The 20,797-nt window shown below is 37.7% G+C and overlaps 1 long non-coding RNA gene across 1 annotated transcript; it reads left to right on the top strand.

Moving 5' to 3' along the window:
• Positions 1-2,278: 2,278 nt before the first annotated feature.
• On the top strand, positions 2,279-17,438 carry LOC129199425 (uncharacterized). The gene is made up of 3 exons (XR_008574662.1): positions 2,279-2,535; positions 15,461-15,501; positions 16,430-17,438. It is a non-coding gene; the product is annotated as an uncharacterized LOC129199425 (long non-coding RNA).
• Positions 17,439-20,797: the final 3,359 nt, after the last annotated feature.

Here is a 20,797-nt window from a genome sequence, read left to right as displayed (position 1 = left end):
CAAGCTGTCACACAGAGCCAATCCACCACTAATCTAACTAACAAGGTCTTTCTGTGTGAAGGGATTGCTTCATAATTTGAACTTATCTTGTCAGGCAAGGCTTTAGATGCTATCTAAATTAGCATTGGCTGTAACTTTCCCGTCTGTCGGGGGCGGGGGGGGGGGGAAGGTGTTGGGGAGGGGGGAAGTCGGGAGAAAAAGCAAATGCTGTATATAACAGAGCTGGGGCGGCTCATCTTCCTCTCCCTTAGTAGCCAGTCAAGCAAAGCAAAATAAACAACCTTCTCTGCATTTGCTCTCACCCTTCTCTCTGACACATGCATGCCTCCACTTGTTTTAAGCTAATTGAAATCTAACTCCAAACTGAATCTTAAATCATCTAATTAGATATGGTTATTAATGTTACCTAATATTATTTCTCATGAAGCCCTGAAACCAGATTTTAATAATAATTAAAGAAAGTCATGTGCAGAGACAGATGGCTAAAAGAAAGCATTGTTTCATTATCCTATAAGTTTTGGTGACATGCCTATTGTGCATGTTGTTTAAGTACAGAAGAATGTACCTTGGCTTCTGCTCACTATCAAAGATAAGCCATGAAACTTGAGCCTTAGAGTAGGAGAGCATATATCTTGCCAAACATGCAGATTTATACTAAAAAGAAGACATATATTTAAAAGCAGGAAAGACTATTTTTTTCTTATAAACTCAATTGGAAATGATAAATATCTGTTTTAATTGTATCCCATTTTCTCCATAATTTAGTTTGGATGAGACACACATGACATATTTCACTGCCCTAACCTACTCTCAGATGCAGAGGAAGAGTATCCATGGTGTTATATTTTATCCCACATCTAGGATAAAATAAACTAAATCAATTACTGTTGCTACTAGACATTTCATGTCAAATATCATAAGCACTGCGTACTGCTTTTTGCAGCTCAGTACTTACATCTGAGCCAAAGTGGATTGTTTGGATTTATTTGTAAAAAAGCATCTTTATTCCTAACTGGTGAAAGAAAATGCATCAGGGAATTTCTAATTCACTTCAAGAAAATATTCAGTACAGAGTCACTTGTTTTCTTTCTGATGATCATTTCAAAACTATGCAAAGAATCAGTTGTTGTATCTGTTGGAAATAAATAGCATCATCAGTGGATGTGTGTAGCATACATGTAGTTCATGTGTTGAATGACTGGACTGATATAACTGCATAAATATGTTAGATGAGAAAACGATCAAGTTAAAATCTCTGGTTTTTTAAATACTTTTCCCCCTCTTTTTGAAAATGTATGTGGGATCACTGTAATGTGTTTGTATCACTGGTCATACATACAGTAGAATATGATGGATATTTAGCATAAATTAAGAAATTTACTTCAAAAATTAAACCACAAGCTGGTGGTTAATCCTAGACTCATATACATTATGTTCTAGTCTTCTTCAAAGGCTACATCTAAACTCACATAGGGAAGAGAGTCCTAATTTTTAATACAGAGTCACTAAAGCATTAGCGTGAAAAGTATCTAACAGGTGTGTGCAATTTTCTTATGGATATGGGACTCTGGATATTGCAGAGATAGGACCTGTCATAGTTTTTTCTTGTATGAGTCCAGCTCTACAGGAAAATAAACAAATCCCTCTGTTGATCCTCTCAGCGGTAATTGTGGCTACCAAACATACTCTGAAGCGAAGTCAGGCCAAACACCATTTTTATTGAGGGCATCAAATACTTTTTATTTTCATTTACTTAGTGAACAGATTATTTTTTAATTTTTATTCCTGTAATGGTCTGAAGGAAACACTTTTTCCTTTAGTTTTCCTTTAACTCTTTTACTTTTATTTCCCTCTAAGTCTGGCTTGGAAATTCATTTTTACATGAGAATTGCCAACTCTATTTTGATGGCAAAGGGTGTTTTTGCACTGTTTGAAAAAAAAAAAAAAATCGAGATTTTTCTGACTTACTCTGTATTGAAATCTCAGTGCTGTTGCATGAATATTTCCTGATCTAGTTCAAAAGTGATATGACAAACTGGACTTTTTCTGAAACTTTCTGTATACTTCTAACTTTTTCAGAGTTTACGTGAAGTCTATGTGTGAAGAAACTAGACTATACGTAAAGAGAAATAAAATATTTTTGTGTGGATAGTGTTGAGTGCTATACTACTTCCTCTGATTCAGTAATGTCTTTTTAACGGTACTTCAGTGGCAGTAAGATTGGCACATGGTACATCTTTGCGAATATTTTCCCGTCTGTCGGCTGTCGCATGCAGCCTCTCCAGAAAGATCTGTTGGAAAGGTGATCTTGACCAACCTCTTCCACAAATGCATTTAAAACCCATTGCTTCTCATGAAGGTTACATGCAAAAACATCTACAGGAACAAAGAATGTGAATCTTAATTACTGACTATTGCGGAGCTCTCTACTCATATGAAGGGACTTTGAAAACCTGACCACTAATTGCCGATTACCTTCAACTTACTGGTGTGATCCTGTCACAAAGGCAGAAGGATAAACTGTGTTTCAAGGAGGTAATGTATTTGCATAAGATGAGTCAACCACTGAAGTACAGAGCCCATTTCTAGTGGCATTTTAAAGTAACATTTCTTTTATATTTAATCGGTGTTTTTACTAGTGCGTGCTACAAAAGGTTTGCAAATCCAGGCTTCTGCTGACATTTGTGACTGATCCATTTCAAATGTTAGATTACCTTCTGCATCATACCATTGTTATTATTACGATGATGTGTGTGGAATTAATGTAGCGTCCTACTTCTGGGCAAAATGGAGCAGAAGGTTCAGCGTTAGCAGACAGAGCTCTCTGAACACCCAGCCTGGCAGTGTCAGGATTGCTGTCTGGGTCTGACAAACTGGAAGCGGATTTTAACATGCCATAGGACCAAGGTACTGATTCCTATGAGCATCGGTAAGACTCCTCCTGCATGACTACTGAGGATAAGGTAAGGGGCTGGGTGTGATTACTTTCTAACTTATGGTGTTTGCATTTCCTGTATACTGTGTACCCCAAAGAGGAAACAAAAAGGTACCCCTTTTCTCAGAGGATCCTAAGTCTGTTGCTTTTCACCCCATTGCTTGTCATCTTCAGGCAGCATGGAACAAGGGCACCTGAGCATGTTAGCGTGAGTTGATTTTCTGAAGGATGGCATGCAGCCAATGTTCTCACCCTGTTGGGAGAGAAAACCAGTCAGACAAAAAAATACACATGTGGTTTGCTTGGGAACACAGCACCAATTTTCAAAAAGTATTTTAACAACAGCTGACATTACACAACCTGGCAGAACCAACCCAAATTAACTTTTCGTATATTATACCTACAGTGCTATGCTTGAAATCTATACTAGTAGTTTCCATCTAATCCATGGAATAGACTAGAGAAATTCTAAAAAATTACAAGCATGTGATAAAAATTTAGAGCTCGTGCTTATGTAATGAATACTGCATGAAGCATAGTATCAATCCCAAAAGTAAAAGGTTTTACTGGTGCAGAAGGTCTACCAGTAAAACTGTGAGGTTTGATAATCACATGTCTGCTAATGACAGCGAGATTAGAGAAAACAGACTGAAAATGTCAGGGACATTAAAAAATACTTGCAGCTGATTTTACAGATATCAAAAAAGCAATGATGCATCCCATTTGGGGTCAGCTTTCTAGGACCAAGAAAGTAGAATTTGAATGCATTTAATAGGAGAACAATATGAATAGACTGTATTTAACTAGTGACATCTTCCTAGAGAGGAAGTGTGAGGGAATATGAAATTTACACAGCAATTGCAAACAGCTTCTAAACATCTCTGTGTTTAGCAATTTACAGTGTAATAAAGGAAACAAACAAAAATAATCAGAAAACAACAGCCAAAAATCTTTTTGTCATTCCATAAACCACAAATGGAGAAACACCAAACCAAACGAAAAATTTTTCCCCTATTTCTCCTTGCTTCAGTTTGCAGATAGTCCTAGACAGCAGGAAAACCAGTAACATGCAGTGCCTATCTGCTGTTCGGATAAACTTAGAAAAACATCCATAAACCAAACAAGAAAGACTGTTTCTTGGTGACCAAGTAGCTTTTATGAATTCATTTGCTCTGGGCAGAAAATGGATTTTAACATGCAAACACCATCTCTGATTATTGGATGAAGATTACTAGCCTTTCTCAAATAATACACATTGCTCTGATCTCTGCAAGTAGATTGTAACTGGTAAATCCATTTTACAGTCTAAGCTAAATGTAAATAAAATAATAAGATCTGGTTATTTACTGTACAGGGCAGGCAACAAGATCTGGCACAAAAAACATGAAACAACAGAAGATCTTGTATATTTGCAGGCTATAACAAAGATACTAATAAAAACACGTTTTATTTCATCAGGTGAGTCTATAGGTTAAGTATTACTTTCATGAGTTCAGACAGGATAGGCTTATCTCGAGCTGCATGCCCTTCATTTTGCAGAGCACTAGTGTTTTAGGTTGGCTGATAGGGGAAACGAGACCGTAAGTGGTTGGCAGTTATCATGTGCAACGAGCTCAAAATGGACCAAAGAGCTGGAGTAGAGGTAGTCACCGCATATTGTTTTCCTGGAGGTCATGGGAAATGGCAGCAGTGGAGAGAGGCCCTTAGAAGCAGGTCACAGCACATTGATCATGCAGAGGAGGAAACGCATCCTCATGGCTGGGATTGTTAATGAGGAAATTACTGTTTCCTGACCTTGCACCTGCTTGAAGCTTTGCATTGTGGAAGTCCTGAGGATTCAAAATATCTCATTAAGATTAGAGAAAGGGTATGTTTGTGTGTGTGTGTGCGCGCGCTTGTCTTGTTTTGCTTTTAATGGACATATTTTTCCTTTAAACTTCAGCCAGACTTGGATTAGTTTTCTAGACTATGATAAAGTCTGAGGATTCAAATACACAGTGACCTTCCCCACGATTGCATTGACTGCCTGTTCCTGATCTGGTGATTAAACACAGAGACTTCCTGCCAGTGTTGCCCTTGCCCAGGTATTACTGCAGACAGAAATGCTAATTATTCTCAGCTAGTTCACTTATGAAGAGGCAGCCTTACACTGTTAGCTTGAGCTTTTAACTCAAAACAGCAAGGTCACACATAATGCCATTGAGTATGCCTAGTCTGTTCCCAAGGCTGATGAACATGTACTAGAAGCAAATCTAAATATTTTTCAGTTTTATGTATTATACTAGATTCTTCTTCTCTTTGAAGACTATAGATCTGCTATTTTTCTCTGTTCATGCTTTTTGCTCCTCCTTTCATTTTTTTAAAAAAATATAGTAGCTGAAATCATGCTTTATATACTATGGTCACATTTTCTCACTTTCATCAGGGTGATACATAAGTTAAGTTCTGATCTTGTGAATATGAATAAGCTAGTTTTTTATGTTATACTTAATTCTGAAGAGCAAGGCATCTTTGACCCAGACAAAATGCTTGCTTAATGCACCTGCTTTCTAGTACCTCATCTGGATCTACTTCCATGACGTAGTATTATGCTATGTAGATGTAACCTGAGTAATTGAAAAAGAAAATGAAAAGAAGGGAGTGAGCAAAAAAAGCTAAGGAATTTAATTCTTTAAATTAATTATTTGTTTATTTTTCAAAAACTTCTCAACATTTGAATAGGTTAGGATTCTGCCTGTGATCTTTTATTGCATACATCCCTAATTTGATTTAGGTACAGGTGGAACTTTGTACATGAAAATATATTAATCATCTTCGTTTTATTACAACAGTAGAAAATGCAGCATGATAAATGTCTTTATCTTTTCTCACATTCCACACCACATTGAACAGAAAGTTGATAAGCATTGGCTGTGAGATGACCTGACATATCTTAGCTGAAAATAACACAAATAACTTTCTGCAAGGACAGAGTACACGATACCCTTGCTGGCCTTTCCTTGGTAACCAGGTTTTGAAAGACAAAGCTAAGTGAAGCTCAAAGCATGCACAGCAATATCTAGGATTTACTATTCTTGTAAAACCATGAAAGTAAGTTCCTTTGAAGGGTAGCTCTCTGTTTTGAAGAAATAGTGCATATATACTTACATATGTATGCATATGTGTGTATGTGTGTATAGACGCACTATTATACGTATATACATATGCATCTGTGTCTGTATTTACGTCTATCTAACCATCTTATACATATATGGATAATATATATGTAGGATAATTTTAAATAACCTGCTTTCTAAATGAACAGAGACTACAAAAGGACTGTGAATCTGCTGAGCAATATAACGATCTCTTTATTTCTCAGAGCAAATGGCATCTGTTTGTTCTGTACTCATGCAACATTCCTCGTGCAAAGCCGAAGGAGTGCACGAGGCAGCTATTAAAGCGTGTCTGGAGTTCTACAAACCACAGATCTTATCTTAGGGCAGGAGGTGGTAAAAGTGATAGAGTATCTTAGGCTGTAAACTCCTAATCTGTTTTAATATATATTAAAGACGACGAAAAGTGCAAGATCAAGCCTACAGCCTCTGAATAGTTCAGAATATTTAAGCTGATCTGAGTTTGTGTGTTTCCCAAAAAACTGACGGCTAAGTACGGTTGCTATTAATTTTGTTCCAAATTCAAAAGCAACTCTATTACTGCTATTAATAAATCAAGCATTTTCTATGAGATTTCTGATTGTGATAAGCTGTGATATCGCAATGATTGGCAATGAAAAGCAAGTGTAACATCCTTACATGATTGTTGCTTTCATATCCAGTTTAGAATACCCAAATATTTTCAGGCCTGTTAATCTAGCAGGTTTTTTCCTAAAGACCACAGCGTAATATGTTCAACTGTAAACATTCCCCTTTTTTATAAATGTGAGCAAACAGTCTTCGTTATATTTTGCAAGTTCTTTTCCTTCTCCACCAAAACCGTGCAGAATATTACTTCCTGTGGAATAACCTTTCTGCAGCAGGGGTGGTTTTTGTCACACTGGGTTTTCTTGTACTTCCTTCCAGTGGTCAGGCTACGTGGCATCATCCTAGGCTGCCGGGGTGCTTTGCCAAAGTCTGCCAGTCAGAAACTGGTGTCAGTCAAATCTAAGTCAATGTCAGGACTGTTATGAAACAGTTGCTTCCAAGTTTTGCTTTAATACCTGGGGTTTGTGTTACTGATATTAAATAAAAATTCTTTGCAATGAATTTTAAATGAAGAAAAAGCTCTCACCAGAGATTTGTTAAAAGCAGGCTAACAGTTGTTCTCTTTTTTTTCCCCCTCCTTTTTAGTAGAAGGGCTTTAAATTATATATTAACCAAAAAGGTAAACAGAATAAAATGGGCAATTAAATATTAATGGAAGATGTAGTGGAATTGTCCTGTGCAGCACTTAAAATGGCCTGAATGATTGAGCTGTGAATTGCTCTCCCTTAGGTATTGAAAAATTCATCAGCACTATTTAATAAATGTTCGTATTCATAGCCACTCATGTTTACACTACAGCACTTCCAGGAGAGTGCTTACTAAAGAAAACATTTTAATGGAAGGTGAACTTTCCTGTACAGTGAGTCACCTTAAATTATACAGACTATGTGGCAGAGGAGACAGAGAAATCTCTGAACTGACAAATGAGGAGTCTGCATAACTTAAGAGCATCTTTTCTTAAAGAGAACTACCCATGAATTGTAAAGGGCTTTCTGAATCCAAAACTATTTTGAAGCTTTTAAAAATTCATTTTGTTTGCATTTTAAAAATATTTAACCTTCACTGCCCGTGTGAAATCGTCCTCCACGATGACTTGGGCTAAGGACGTAATTATTACTGGAAAGCCACCTGCCTAGTCTAAAGGAAGGGAAAGAGTGGCAGAACCTTGCATCACAAATCAATCAAACATTGAAGTAGTTCTTTTCCAGGTGACACTCTGTAGACTCAATTTGCATATGCAGCATATTAACGCTATTAAAATATTCATTAGCAAATTTTCTGGGTTAATTAATGAATTCACACCAAAACCTTAGAAAATAAACAAAAAAAATCCTGAGTGCTTAGTGTATTAATATGGAAACTAGCGAGGTCGTAAGAATGTCTGTGCTTTATATGAGGATTTTTTGCTTAGATGTGATTCAGGGCTACCCCAGGCTGGAGGCAGCACACTGCTGTTAGCCTCCCCCCCCACCCCCCACCCCAAATTCTCCCATTGCTCCTGCACGCCAGGCACGGTGGGGAAGAAAGCAGCAGGCTTTCTGTTTTCTGGAGGGTCTGGACAGGCTCTTAGCAATGCAGTGACTGCAGCGTAGTCTGCATTTCTGTCCCTGTTCTGCACCAGGGGGTGGGGTTTTGAACTTTTGTTGTCCATGTTATTTCTCTCATTAGTGTGTTCTAGTCTGCAGCTTAGGGGAATGGTGGGACTGCTCATAGCTAGTGTTCGCTGCAGAGCAACGTCATCTTTGTCTGTCTTGTTATTAATCCAGCAGAGGTCCCTTCTGACCTTCGTGACTTTCTGATTCTGCTCATTAATTCTCTGCACAAAAAGCGTGATATCCCATGGCAGCTCCGTTTGGTGCGCTCCGTCTGCTCTAGACGTGCACTGGGGAAGTTTTGACAGAAATATTTGGCGCCAAGTGGAGTTGTCTTGGTTGTGCTGTGTATGTTCACACCATAGCTAAGGACCTGTGTTGCCTTAGCAGATGGATGAAGTTTAGAATAAAATAGTGGTTTCTACTAGCGGGATTTAGATTGCTTTTACCAAAGTGACATGGTGGCAAGTTGACTATATAATAAAAGATGTATCGGACAACATGGGTCTCCTGAATATTTTCTGAAGAGAGCTCCTTCACTGAAGGTTTCCATGGTTGGAGGCAAGATATGACTCAATTGCTATGCTGTGAGGGAACTAAACTAGACTTCAGAAAATAATTTTCTCCTGCTTTCCCTAACATGTGCTTTTCTCTGGAAGTTAAGTCAAATTCAGCCTTTTCAAAATTCAGACTTGGTTTCCACGATGTGTTTCTCAGAGGCAAGGAGGCTATTTGCAAAGCTGCAGCAGCAAGACTTGCCGCAAAACAAGGATAAGTTAACTACGTTGTAGTGCTGAAAGGAGGAACTTCTCAGCTCGAAGAGCTACCCAGTGGAGCTGCACCAGACAAACCGGCTCTAAGAAGTCCCATCTCTCTTTGTCGCTCTCATGGGGGGTGATGCATGCCCAAGCAAAGAAGCAGATAATGGTTTCAACCATCACATGAAATGACAATAGAAGTTGAAAATGTTTACAAACTTGAAAAAAATCTTATCATTTAACTGTCTCATAACTGACTTCCTAAAAAGAAGACTGTTTAACAACTGTATGCATAGAAACTTTTCAAATAATGAAGATTATTTTATAACAGCTTTAGAAAACTCTTCCATGAAACATTTTGTCAGAAAGGAATAAACTAAGTACATTGACATACATTAATAATATGGTCTGGAAAAAAAAACCAAAGCTAGTGAAGATTTATTCCTCAGTGGTAGCTCAGAACCCCACTTGGGAACAAATTACAATAAAATATTTCTCAGGGGATTAAAACTAATTAAAACTAACCTTTGGTTCATTTGTGGAGATGTTAGGGGAACTGTAGATCCTGTGAATGTATTGCAGCATGTAGCTGTGATGTGGGAGACAGACATGCTGCGTAATGAGACAGAAGCTCCCAGGTGCTGTGGTTGTATTACTACTGACTGCCTTCACTGAAAGTAAAAGGAAAAAAAAAACAAAACAAAAAACCCCTAACATGGATCAGGTTAGTTGAGGAGTGAAGGAAAAACAAACTTGTGTTAGTAGCTCAGGTTAAAATTTATTGTTTGTTTCCCTGTGATAAGGTTTAACATGACGCCATAAGCTGGGTCATGCTGTCTGCGCTGCTGGCTGACATGGTTTAGCTGATTTCAGTAATTTCAGTTAGACAGCCCTGGCTAGGAGCATAGCTCATCTTGTGTTGAAGGCATACACTCATTCAGAGAAGATTCAGGTGCAAAAGGCTTTGTGCTCAAGCTTCGACAAAAACTACACCACAGGTGATAAGACACTTTACTTCCAGAGTGAAATGTTAAACTTTCAGAAGAACAGAAAAATAAGACTCTCTGCAGTATTGCCATCTGGTTTCCCCGAACGGTGGCTATGTTTTTAGAGCCTGTGAGCTGTAGTTAAGACATCTCTCTGATTTCTTTAATGACAAGACAAGGAATTGTAGATCACCTCCAGGCAGGCTCAGTGGATTTGACTCCTAGTTCTGTTGTTGGAGAGGACAGGACTTCCCAAAGGTTTTTAGTCAGTAGAGGGTCCTTTCACTTACAAATATAAGTTATGGGAGACAGGCTACCCAGGACACAGATAAATACCAAATAAGCTGAAAGTAGACAATAGTAAGACAAACAGTGTGTGTGACCTGGGCTTTTCCCTATCCCAGAAGCAAGAAGTAAAGGAAGACAAAATGGTGATTCCGATTCTTCACAGAGCTAAGCTACAGACGAAAGATTTCAGGGCCCTTATTGCTTCATGTATTTCCTAAAAAACAGTTGCATGAGTTTAACACAGTTCAGAGCATAGCTTCTGCACAGAAGAGTGTTCTTAACTCCCATTAGTTTACTATAGATGTGCTATAGATATGCTAAGGTTTTTCTGTGCTCTTATTTTCATCAATACTTATTTCTTAACTGGCCATCATTTGTGTCTGTATAGATGTTCTCAGATTGGTTTAAACTGGATTTGGTTTAGGCAAAACCAATTCAATTCTTAACTGAAGTGAACTTGATTTAAAGTAAAACAAGAGTTTCAAAGTGTACAAAGTTAAATTATTTTTTTTTACTTTAATACAATTAACCTGACACATATTTTTATGAAATGGATCTATATAACCTATACAGTTATAGAGAAATGTTAAAACTGCAATTGGTTAAAAACTTCAGAATTAAACCTTCTCTTCTTGTGTAATAAAATTCCTGCAGACTGCCCATTCTCAAGGAACTTCAGTAGGAAACACAACATTCAAAATTTTGTAAATAGTAGTGAGCACCTCCTTACCATTCCCTCCACCTCACAAAACTATTTACAATGTTTGCTTTTTATGCAGCTTGATTAAGTAGGTAGAGGTATCTGAGTCGAAGCTTATTTTCTAAGCTAGCCAGCTGGCACATCAAGGGTCTAGGTAATTTCACATCACATGTCACGAGTTCACATGTAACACAGGATGATCAGTTCCTTGGGGAATGAGGGAGAGAGGAAAAAGGCCTACATTTGAACAAAAATTTCTGCATAAAGAATCCTTCTTAAAGACATTTAGTATTTCTAGTTTTCCTCATACGTGCATGGGAAAAAAAGAAGTAGGCAAATCATGCCATTGCTGCACACATTTTGTTTGTAGCTAACAAGAAGGATACAGATTTTTACTGGCGTTCATTTGCTGAAGTTGGGAAGGATTATTGTTCTTGTTTTATTTGGAGGTAATTTAAAACAAACATTTGATAAACTTCCTGCTTTTTTTAACCCACTTGCTATACTGGAAAAGAAACACTGTTATCTCTAGAAGGCTGAAAAGTGGGAAGATTGCCTTTTTTTTTTATAAGAGGGGTGGGGGGAATTAATACCAGCCCTTGGACAGAAAGGCAGAACTCCTAATTTTTTAGCGGAAAAGGATTTTAAGGAATAATTTTATTTTAAATTTTATTTATTTTTTTCATTCTGGGAGAAACAACCTGCTTGATTTTCTGGCTGGCCACCTGGAAAACTCTAATCAGTAGGTAGATGGATATTGGCAGGAATTTTCCAGCCTTGTTGATAGTGAAAGACTGAATGAGTTCACTCAACCTTTTTGCCTTTCATCTTTTCAAGAGCAGGCAGCTTGGTTCAGGCCCAGCAGTTTTTGTGGGAGGCTCTTACAAACTTCGCTTTCACTTCCAGAGCAGTGGTTTCAATTTTTTGCTCATGGAAAATCTCTTCAGCTTCCTCCCAGAAAAGTAAGTTTTTCCATAGAAAATGTTGGTTTTGATTTAACCTTCTGGAAAGTACTTGGGCAGTTCTGCTTTATGGTCCCTGTGCTATAGAAAACACTCTGTACCCACTTTGTATTTCATTAGCCCCTCTCAGAAGCAGAATCCAAGCATAATCATCCGCAGCTTTCGAATACTTGAATTACTACTGGAAACATTGCATTTTAAATCAAGATGCTTCAAATTGTATTGATGAAACAACAGACTACTTTTGCTGTCAATTTTGCTGTGTGGTATCTGAGAGAAGTATTGACTTAAAAAATAGGAAGCACTCAAAGTGCATAATGATCTCTGGCGGCCTCTCTTATCCTAAGCACTATGAAACCATAACCCCTTCTTGAGGCTGCTGGTCACTCTTCATTCTTTTCAAGCTGTAGTAAAGAAAAACCCACTTGGTTTCGTTTAGGATCGTCCTCTGTAACTTCATCTCGATCCATTTTAGGAACCTCTTTCCACTTCTCCATCCTTCATTTATTGAGCATCAGACTTCATCTCGCTTCCCTTTATATATCAGTCTTGGAATATGAGTCTTTTTCTCTGGAGAACAGACAATAAGGAAAAATGTATTTGTATCTCTCAATCTTGTTGTGGTTCTCTGCTGAAAACTTCTCTTTTCCTGTATCTCTTAATTCCTCTCCTCCTTTCCTGTGCATTATTAACATTGCCCCTAAATTATTTACTGTAGCTCTGTAAAATGTCATTAGTGAGAGTCGTTTCACTGGTGAGGAGAGCTAAAAACTAGCTTGCAGAGGACTGAAGGAGAGTGAGAGAAGAAGAAACAGGCAGGCTAAAGAAATATCACTGTTTTGAAGAGGAGGGTAGAACATTGAGGCAGAGGAGAGACCACTGGGAGAAAGGGCTGGAGCGTGGGCAATAGTGCTAAAGAGAGGCTGAGGATGAAAAAGGGAAATATTAGTGACATTAGGGAGGAAAACTAAAGGAATTATATTAATTTGAAATTAGGAGCACTGCAATAAAAGGCCATTAATGTATCCAGTGAGTGGATGGCATTGAATGAGGAGATGGGCTTGCTCAGTAAAGCAGAAAAATCATGAAGGTAACCTGAGAAAGAGAGAGCTGATGCAAATGAATATCATTGATTTAGTTGTAATATGCGTAGAGCTAGATCTTGGGTAGAAGAATGATGACATAGTTTAAAAATACTCATTGGTGTCCCATGGAGGAAGTAGAAATTAAGATTTTTAGCAAAGCAAAGCTTTGGAAAGGAACAATGGAAAAAAGTTCATGAAAGACGAACGACTGTTTGTGAAAAATTCAGTGAAACTCTAAGACTTAGTTCTGATACTGTAGACAGAAGCTACAGGAAAGCAAAAATGCGTATTCAAGGAGGAGAGAAATGGCAAATGATATGGAGACAATGGAACAGATAATAGGCTTAAAATTACAAATGTAAAAAGTGAAAGAAATGAAAAGAGGGGAAAATAAGTGATGGAAAAAAAGTCTTTCAAGAATACGGAAATGTCTGAAAAATGGGGAAACTTCAATTTTTTTACTCCAGTAACCTGTTTTCTACTAGGATTTTAAGGCACCCTTAGCTTCTTCCTCCTTTAACGTTATTTTGTGCCTCAGTGGTGTCTTCTTTATGGTCTTTAGCTAAAAAAGATATAGTGTATTCTCAGTTTTGGGATTTTGTACCATATACATAGTTTTCTGTCAACATTGGACCATATTGTACAGGCAATGGGGATATTTATCATCTTTTCCAGGTAGTAGTAGACAGCAGGTCTAAAGCAGCCATTGGATCTTCAGACTAAGACATGAAAAGGTACATTTTCTAAGCTGTATGCAAGTATAAAATGTGCAAATCCATTTATTCACTAATGGGGTTTATCCTTAGCTCCCTGTGCACAGCTTTGCAAATTTACTTACAAATGACCACACTGTAAAATTCAGGCTACTCCTGTGGGATAATTCTTCTTCTTTTTTTTTTTCCTTTTTGTTTTTTTCTTCTTTCTCTCAGTAGGTAATTAATACTTAGATAAGTAATACATTTAGATTGCGAGTAACTAGTCATGTCAAAAGCTGGCATGCTTTAAAGTGACACATTCACTGAATCTTTGTTCAACTGCAGCAGTCTAATCCTGTTTGCTGTCCTCTGGCAGGTTTACCATGGAACTTAATACTGTACTTGTATGCGATTATGCCTCAGAATTGCAGATTGAGAGACTGCACATGGATGCTGGGTAGGGAATGGAGGATTAAAGACTGTGTGTAGTATGGTTTCTTATGAATAATATAAACTGAGTTTGACACTTCATTTTTGATTTGTATTTTTTTTAAAAAATAAAGACCCATAAACAGTTTTATCAAAATTGCTTTAAATATAGCCATAAACACTGCAGAGATACCATGTATTTGCTGTAACACCCAATTTGGTCCCCAGGGTGGAATCCTTCATGGGGATATCTGCATGTGTGTTTGAAAAGATTTAGTGGGAAATATTGAATTGTTTGAAAATGTTGTGGGCACTTTATATAAATAAATGCTGTAGTCCAGACCTTCCTGCAAATAGTTAACACATCATGTTCCCCTGCCCTTGAACGTTACACATAAGCAAAACCTGGAACATTTTTAGGGAAATATGTATGTTTGAAAGCCTCTCTGTAAACTAGTGTGAAGGTCACTTCTTTGAGGGATCAAGAGTCAAAGGAGATGCATGAGAAGTATTTTCCACAGCTTTGTTTCATGGCCAAACTTGACTGACAAGATTCTTCTAGTATCACCTGCATTCTGTTAAGATCTCCAGCTTCCAGCGCATAAAAGCAGAGTGCCAATGGGCTTCTCATTGTACCGTTCTGGATGCACAGCGTCCACAAAACACTCATTTGGAATATTTATCATTAAGAATCTGATTTGTCCTAAGGGGGAGCAGTGAAAGTTTTAAGTGTAAATTGGAGGACGACCCTTGGAGGCAAGACTTTGAATATGGATGGCCCATCATTGTAGCAATATTCTGCAATCCCGTCAGGTGGGCAGACAGGCAAACTGAAGACTGAGCCATTTGCCAGAAGGAATTGACAGTTTCTTTGCTATGACAGATGACATTTTAGTTTCATGACAGGCTTATTTCATGAAAGGAACAAGTTCCTACTAATGTTTCAAGATAACTGGCTCTTTTTTTTTTTTTTTTTTGAGGCAAGCCAGACAAAATAATGGAGTGAAAAATGAATCTAGAATGGTTTGGGTTTTTTTTTTTCATTTGATTATATATTATATAACATGCTGAGTATTTCTGGAGTTCTATTCACTGTACAGCCTTCCACAAAAATTGCCTTTGAAACTCTTTTGTTGAACATATTGGGTTTAAATTATAAAAACCAGAGATTTAACAGAACCCAGCTGTTACTCTCATAGGTAAAATCTCAAGAAACTGAAGATGAGAACTTGAGATGAAAATCAGCCTAATATCATATTTTTAATACAGATTTCTCCACATGGCTAGGTATTTCAGAAGCTCTGTGGAAGAATGCTACCACAGGATTGGTAAGTGCTACAGATCAAGGAACCAAGAATAATAAAGTCTGGTGTTGATCCTTATTGTGAATGTTCTTGCATTCCTGCTTTATTTCGTTCTTTCAGCATACTTTAAGAAAGCAGAGGTGGGGTTTTTTTAATGTTCATTTAAAATAACAGACAGGTATGGTAGCTTTGTCCCTGAAATTGTTGGTGTAGAACACATAAGCACCTTCAGGATGATTTATGGTAATAATACAAAGGACAATCTCCAGCCATTATCTCTAGCATGTTGAAATGCTGAAATCTTGGCATTGATAATGGATCTATAATATTAAGGAATTAATAATTTTCTGAATTAAAAAAAAATAATTTATTGGTTAAGTTATATAGTAACTTAGAAAGACTTAAAGGTGTTTTCATGCTTCAGGAAACATTAAACATTTTGATTTGAAACTCATAAAAAAGGTCTTATGAAACCAGAGTAATTTGAAGGATTTTGTGGCTCTCTAGCAGTGGGATATTATTCATTAGATGTGTTTTTCTTTTGGCTGTAATTTTGAAAGTTGTGGCTAAGAATATTTGGCTGCTTATGCTGCTACAAATATGTATTTTTTTCCTTTACTTATGTTGTCTACTTTCCATTCAGTACTTAGGAGATGATCATGAAGACAGACCAAAGTGAAGTGTTTCTTTAAATACACTTAATCAGGGAAATAGGTGATAAAACATATCCTGCAATTCTAGCACATACTAACTCACTTTTAACTCTGATTGAGTTCAATGTGATAAAGAATATACTTAAGCTATCTTTATTTCTGAACATAGTTAGGAGCTTTGAAATTGAAACTAGCCTGGGAAGAAAATCCATGTTTTATTTGAAAAGTAACCTCAGTTGTCCAAATAATAATAATAATGCCACTTCCCAAACTTTTTTCTTTTTTTTTTTTTGATAAAGGACAATCCACACCAAGAAAGAGACAGCATTTCCTCTTCTTTCCTCATCTCATCCTGTGAGATTTTTCATTAAGGTGAAGTTCCGCCATCACAGAGGAAGTAATATTGCAACGATTAACATCACTGCTTTATGTGTTCTTTTGAGGATAAAGGAGAATATGGATGGGCTGCTTATCCCTCGATGAAGGCAGGCACCATAACGTTTTAACTGTAACACAGATGCTCCTGAGAGGTTAAGACTTTTAAAATCATATACGTATATTCATAACATTTATGTGTGTGTCAATTCAGTCTTTGCGTTACAAAACGGAATGCAATCAAATATGAGAGAGGTGGAATAACACAATAGGATAAACAATGTTGGCTGGTGGGGAAACAGGTAAATGGAAACTGTTTGAACAGCAAAATCTCCAAGACTTTCATCATCTCCCCTCTACACAAAGGGCAAGTCAAAGCTTATGACAGGCACAGTGTGGAATTACCCTTACATGATGCTCAGCTTTATTTTAAAGTTGTTTGTTAAAATCACCATGACAGTTCTGTATAGAGAAATGAGTGCAACTGCCTTTTTGAAGGTTTGACCCTGAAATAAATGGGAAAGACTGGGCAAACACTGCTGTGAACTGCAAAACATGAAAGGTAAAAAAATCTGTAGGTCCTCAGGTGTGACAGCACAACAATGCTATATCTATGTAGATGGAAGGAGAATCTGAGAACAGCAGGCTATGCTGGGTGCTGAATGGCATAAAGCAGCTGGATAGATATTCTGGAGTCCCACAGTGGTGGGAATTTTCCTAGGAGAAAACAGAATAGCATGTCTATCACAGCCCCACTGAAATGAGAACAATTCAATGCTCTCTTTCACTACTCCATTCTCTATTCCACGAAGCATGTTTTTAATGCAAGATTGAAAAAGGAGAGCCTGTCCCATTGAAACAGACCTCATGTCATATCCACATAAGCTCCGTACTTTTTTTGTGATCTTTTGCCGTTGTTTGAAACTTCCAGTCTGAGGGAGGAAGGGGTATTCCTCCGGTGAGAACTGTGTGAATTCACTGAGCTCAATGCCTGCTTGCTGCATTAATAAAAATCAAATGAAAAAAGCAATCTGATTAAATTATGTGTGCCTTTTCCTATGCCGGTGGAGCTTAACTAAGCAAACAGAAGCAGTGAAGTAAATCAGTGTTGGTTTATTAAAGATCAGAATTCAATATCTCAATAGTTGAAGGGCTTATGCACCAGTGTTCTCACTGTTTAGCTTTTCTATGCAAAGAAAGTAAACACAATGGCACTGTGGGGACTCTTGTTAGGCGAGTGACACTTAGAGAAGTCTAGTTTTCTTGCAAAGAAGATACTGCCCTATCTCTTATTTCTCGCCTCTTGCCAAAAGATTATCATGAAAACAAAAATCTTGTTTGCTGATGGTGATGTCATCCTATGTAACAGAGACATTCTCCTTGAAATATCCTTAGGGCTTGCAGATAGACATGTCCCTTACCTTGGCTACTTTTCTTTTAATACTCTTATCTGCACAAATACAGATTCCCCCTTACATTGATCTCAGTGCACTATCAAGATAGCAGCTTTTTTGAGGGGGGGGAAGAAGTTAAGGATGCTTAATCTAGTCTTTAGGACTCTCAAAGTTTATACATTGCAAGATTGCACTCTGAGTATTAGGGAGTTCATAGGAGATCTCCAGAAGAATTTTTTGTAGTCTGCAGGGTGAAAAAGCTGTTGGTTAAGTCCATCTTAGTGATGTAAGTAAAACCTGGCTTCTGCAAATTTAGAAAACCAAAATTCCTACTCCTCATGACTGTGGTAGATTGATGGCTTCGTAATGATCAGACCAAGTACAGATTGAGAATTTCAAATGTTCCTTTTATACCTGCCTCATACTAATGATCAATCTCCCTACCTAATAAAGGGCATCACGCTGTGCATAATTGCGCTTGCTGGTGCACTTGTAGGAGCTATTCAGCTCTCCCTCAGAGAGCACTTTTATAGGCCGCTAGTTGTCCAAGTATGATTAGGCATTAAGTATTGTATTGTGTCTGTAGATACAAACTCACATACTGGAACATAAAAGTAGAGTTCTATAAAAGAATTGCATATTTAATGCCCAAGAAAGGTATATAGGAATCAGTTAACAATCTCTGCTGTGGTGCTAGTATTCAAGGTTGTATTAGCATGCAGTGAACTGTTTAGTCCTCTTTCCTCTTTTTGCTGGCTGTCACAAACCTCAGCAAAGCTTTGGTAATTGTACTTAGCTGCTACTTTTATCTATTGTCTCCAAAAGACAGAGATAAGAGGCAGTCAGTCAGAGAGATAAGCAATCAAGAACATATACGCAATGGTCTTTAGAAGCACAGCTCCTTTTGCTTGTGCACTGGGAACCCCTTGGCACACCTGATGCTTTGTGTAAACTAAAGGGCCCTCATGCACTGCTTTTGCATGCTGCCCAGAACTAGACTTGTTCCAGAGAGGCAGAAAGTCTCCAGTTGTGAATAACTAGAAAATTTCATTTTCTTTGTTGCTTGGATGCTTCATGCTTCAAAACTTGAAGAGATCAGTGGAGACCATGTGGGTGGAAACAGGCAGCCATGAAGTTATTTTCTTGGATAAGAGCTAGGTCCAAGCCATAAGTGAGCTTGGCAGGAACTATCTCTTTTTTTAAATAGCTGATTTCCAGAAAGCTAAGATAAATGGCACATCGTGTAATATGTGTGATAAAAGTAAGGGACATCATCAGAGCTGTTTGGAAATTTTCTAATAAAGCAGAATTTGTGGCATCCAGGGAAGCCATGTTGTCTAGTGAAACAGGAACACCTGCAGTTTCTGGCCAGGCAAGTCATATGAGAGACCTGTCCTCAAAGTGTCAAATGCTGCCGAGGAAAAATTATGTTCTTCTATCAGCAATGATAAAATGAGAAGAAATGTCATTATTACTGAGTGGATACAAGGAAATAAGCAAATATGAAATGATTCCTCTTTCCTGACTCAAGGGAAAAATTGAAAGTTTTAGGTTCAGCCCAGTTAATAGTAAAATTAAATAGCAAAGAAATATGGATTTCCTCTGAAAAACTGCATGAATTTGTGTGGATCGAAAAACATTGATGTAGGATAGTGACTTTCAGAACAGATGAATTCAAAGAATGAATTCTCCTCATCTATGCCTTTGGCATGTGGGGAGAAGCAACACTCTTGAAGTTTCTTCTTGCAGACTGTGAGGAATTTGGGAATGATCTTGAAGGATGAGATTACTAGTAATTTTCAAGTGCCGGATGGCAAGGGAATCTATCTGACAAGCAAGGACTGTCTAAATGTGGAGAGTCCAGAAATGGGCAGAGACAAGGAAAAAGCAAGAGTGGTGAAGGGGGACAGACCAGTTTGCATCCCATCCTCCAAAGGGACAGGCATTTCTTTGCTGTCATTGTGCACAATGTTGGCGGCACCTTCTTTCTACTAAAATTCAGTCGCGGAAAAGTCTTGGTATCGTTTGTTTTTCTCAGTGGTGGCCAAGTTTACAGAGAGCAGAGTATGAGTATTTCTATTGGAATATAAGAAAACAAGTTAATAGCTACTTACATGTTACCTCCTACAAGCTAAAGTGTCTCTCCATTTCATTCAATGTCAGTTTTTAGCCTTAAATTAAAGGCGATTCCAGATCTCACCTTGCTCATCAGACCCATTCTAGGCATTTACAAAGTCAGGAATCATGTCTCGATAGTTCTTTCATGGCAGTATGTGAAGAAAGCTAAGCAAAACTGAACACCAAGAAGCAATAAATATAGCAGAGAAATATTAAACTGTCAGTTATTTTCTGAATAACCTTAAAAAGAAGATAAGCTTTTTTTCTTGGATGCTAGAAGACATCTGAGCTACCTGACCTGCTGTAGTTTTTGATCAGTATTAGAATTTCTTTCCATCTGTAAAAAGGGGAAGGAGAGGGGAAGCTAACACTAATAATCAAATCTATGTACAGTGTTAATGAAAAAGTGCCAATATATATAAATTGTACTAGTTCAATGTTGAAACATTAACACTACTCAGAAAAAAATAAAAAGTACAAAAGCTAGCTTGGTCAGATGAGGTCATGGGCATGCTTTATAACTATTTTAAGCTGTCTCCTAAATACTAGGATGGTTCCTTTGATAGCACCTGCTCTCATTCAGAAGGCTGTATATCCAATTCCCTTAGCATAAGCTGGGCTCGAACCCAGTGCTGACTGTACAATCCATTACTAAATAAATGCTGGCTGGTTGGTAACCACATTGACCTTTAGCTGAGATACTGAAATCCTCTTGCCAATGTTCCCACCTCCTGCTTAATTGGCACTGTATAAAATGTGTTTCCAAGGGAGTGTACGACA

Source organism: Grus americana, chromosome Z (genome assembly GCF_028858705.1).
Source record: "Grus americana isolate bGruAme1 chromosome Z, bGruAme1.mat, whole genome shotgun sequence".
Classification (NCBI taxonomy): Eukaryota; Metazoa; Chordata; class Aves; order Gruiformes; family Gruidae; genus Grus; species Grus americana.
This window is presented reverse-complemented; position numbering and strand designations above follow the sequence as displayed.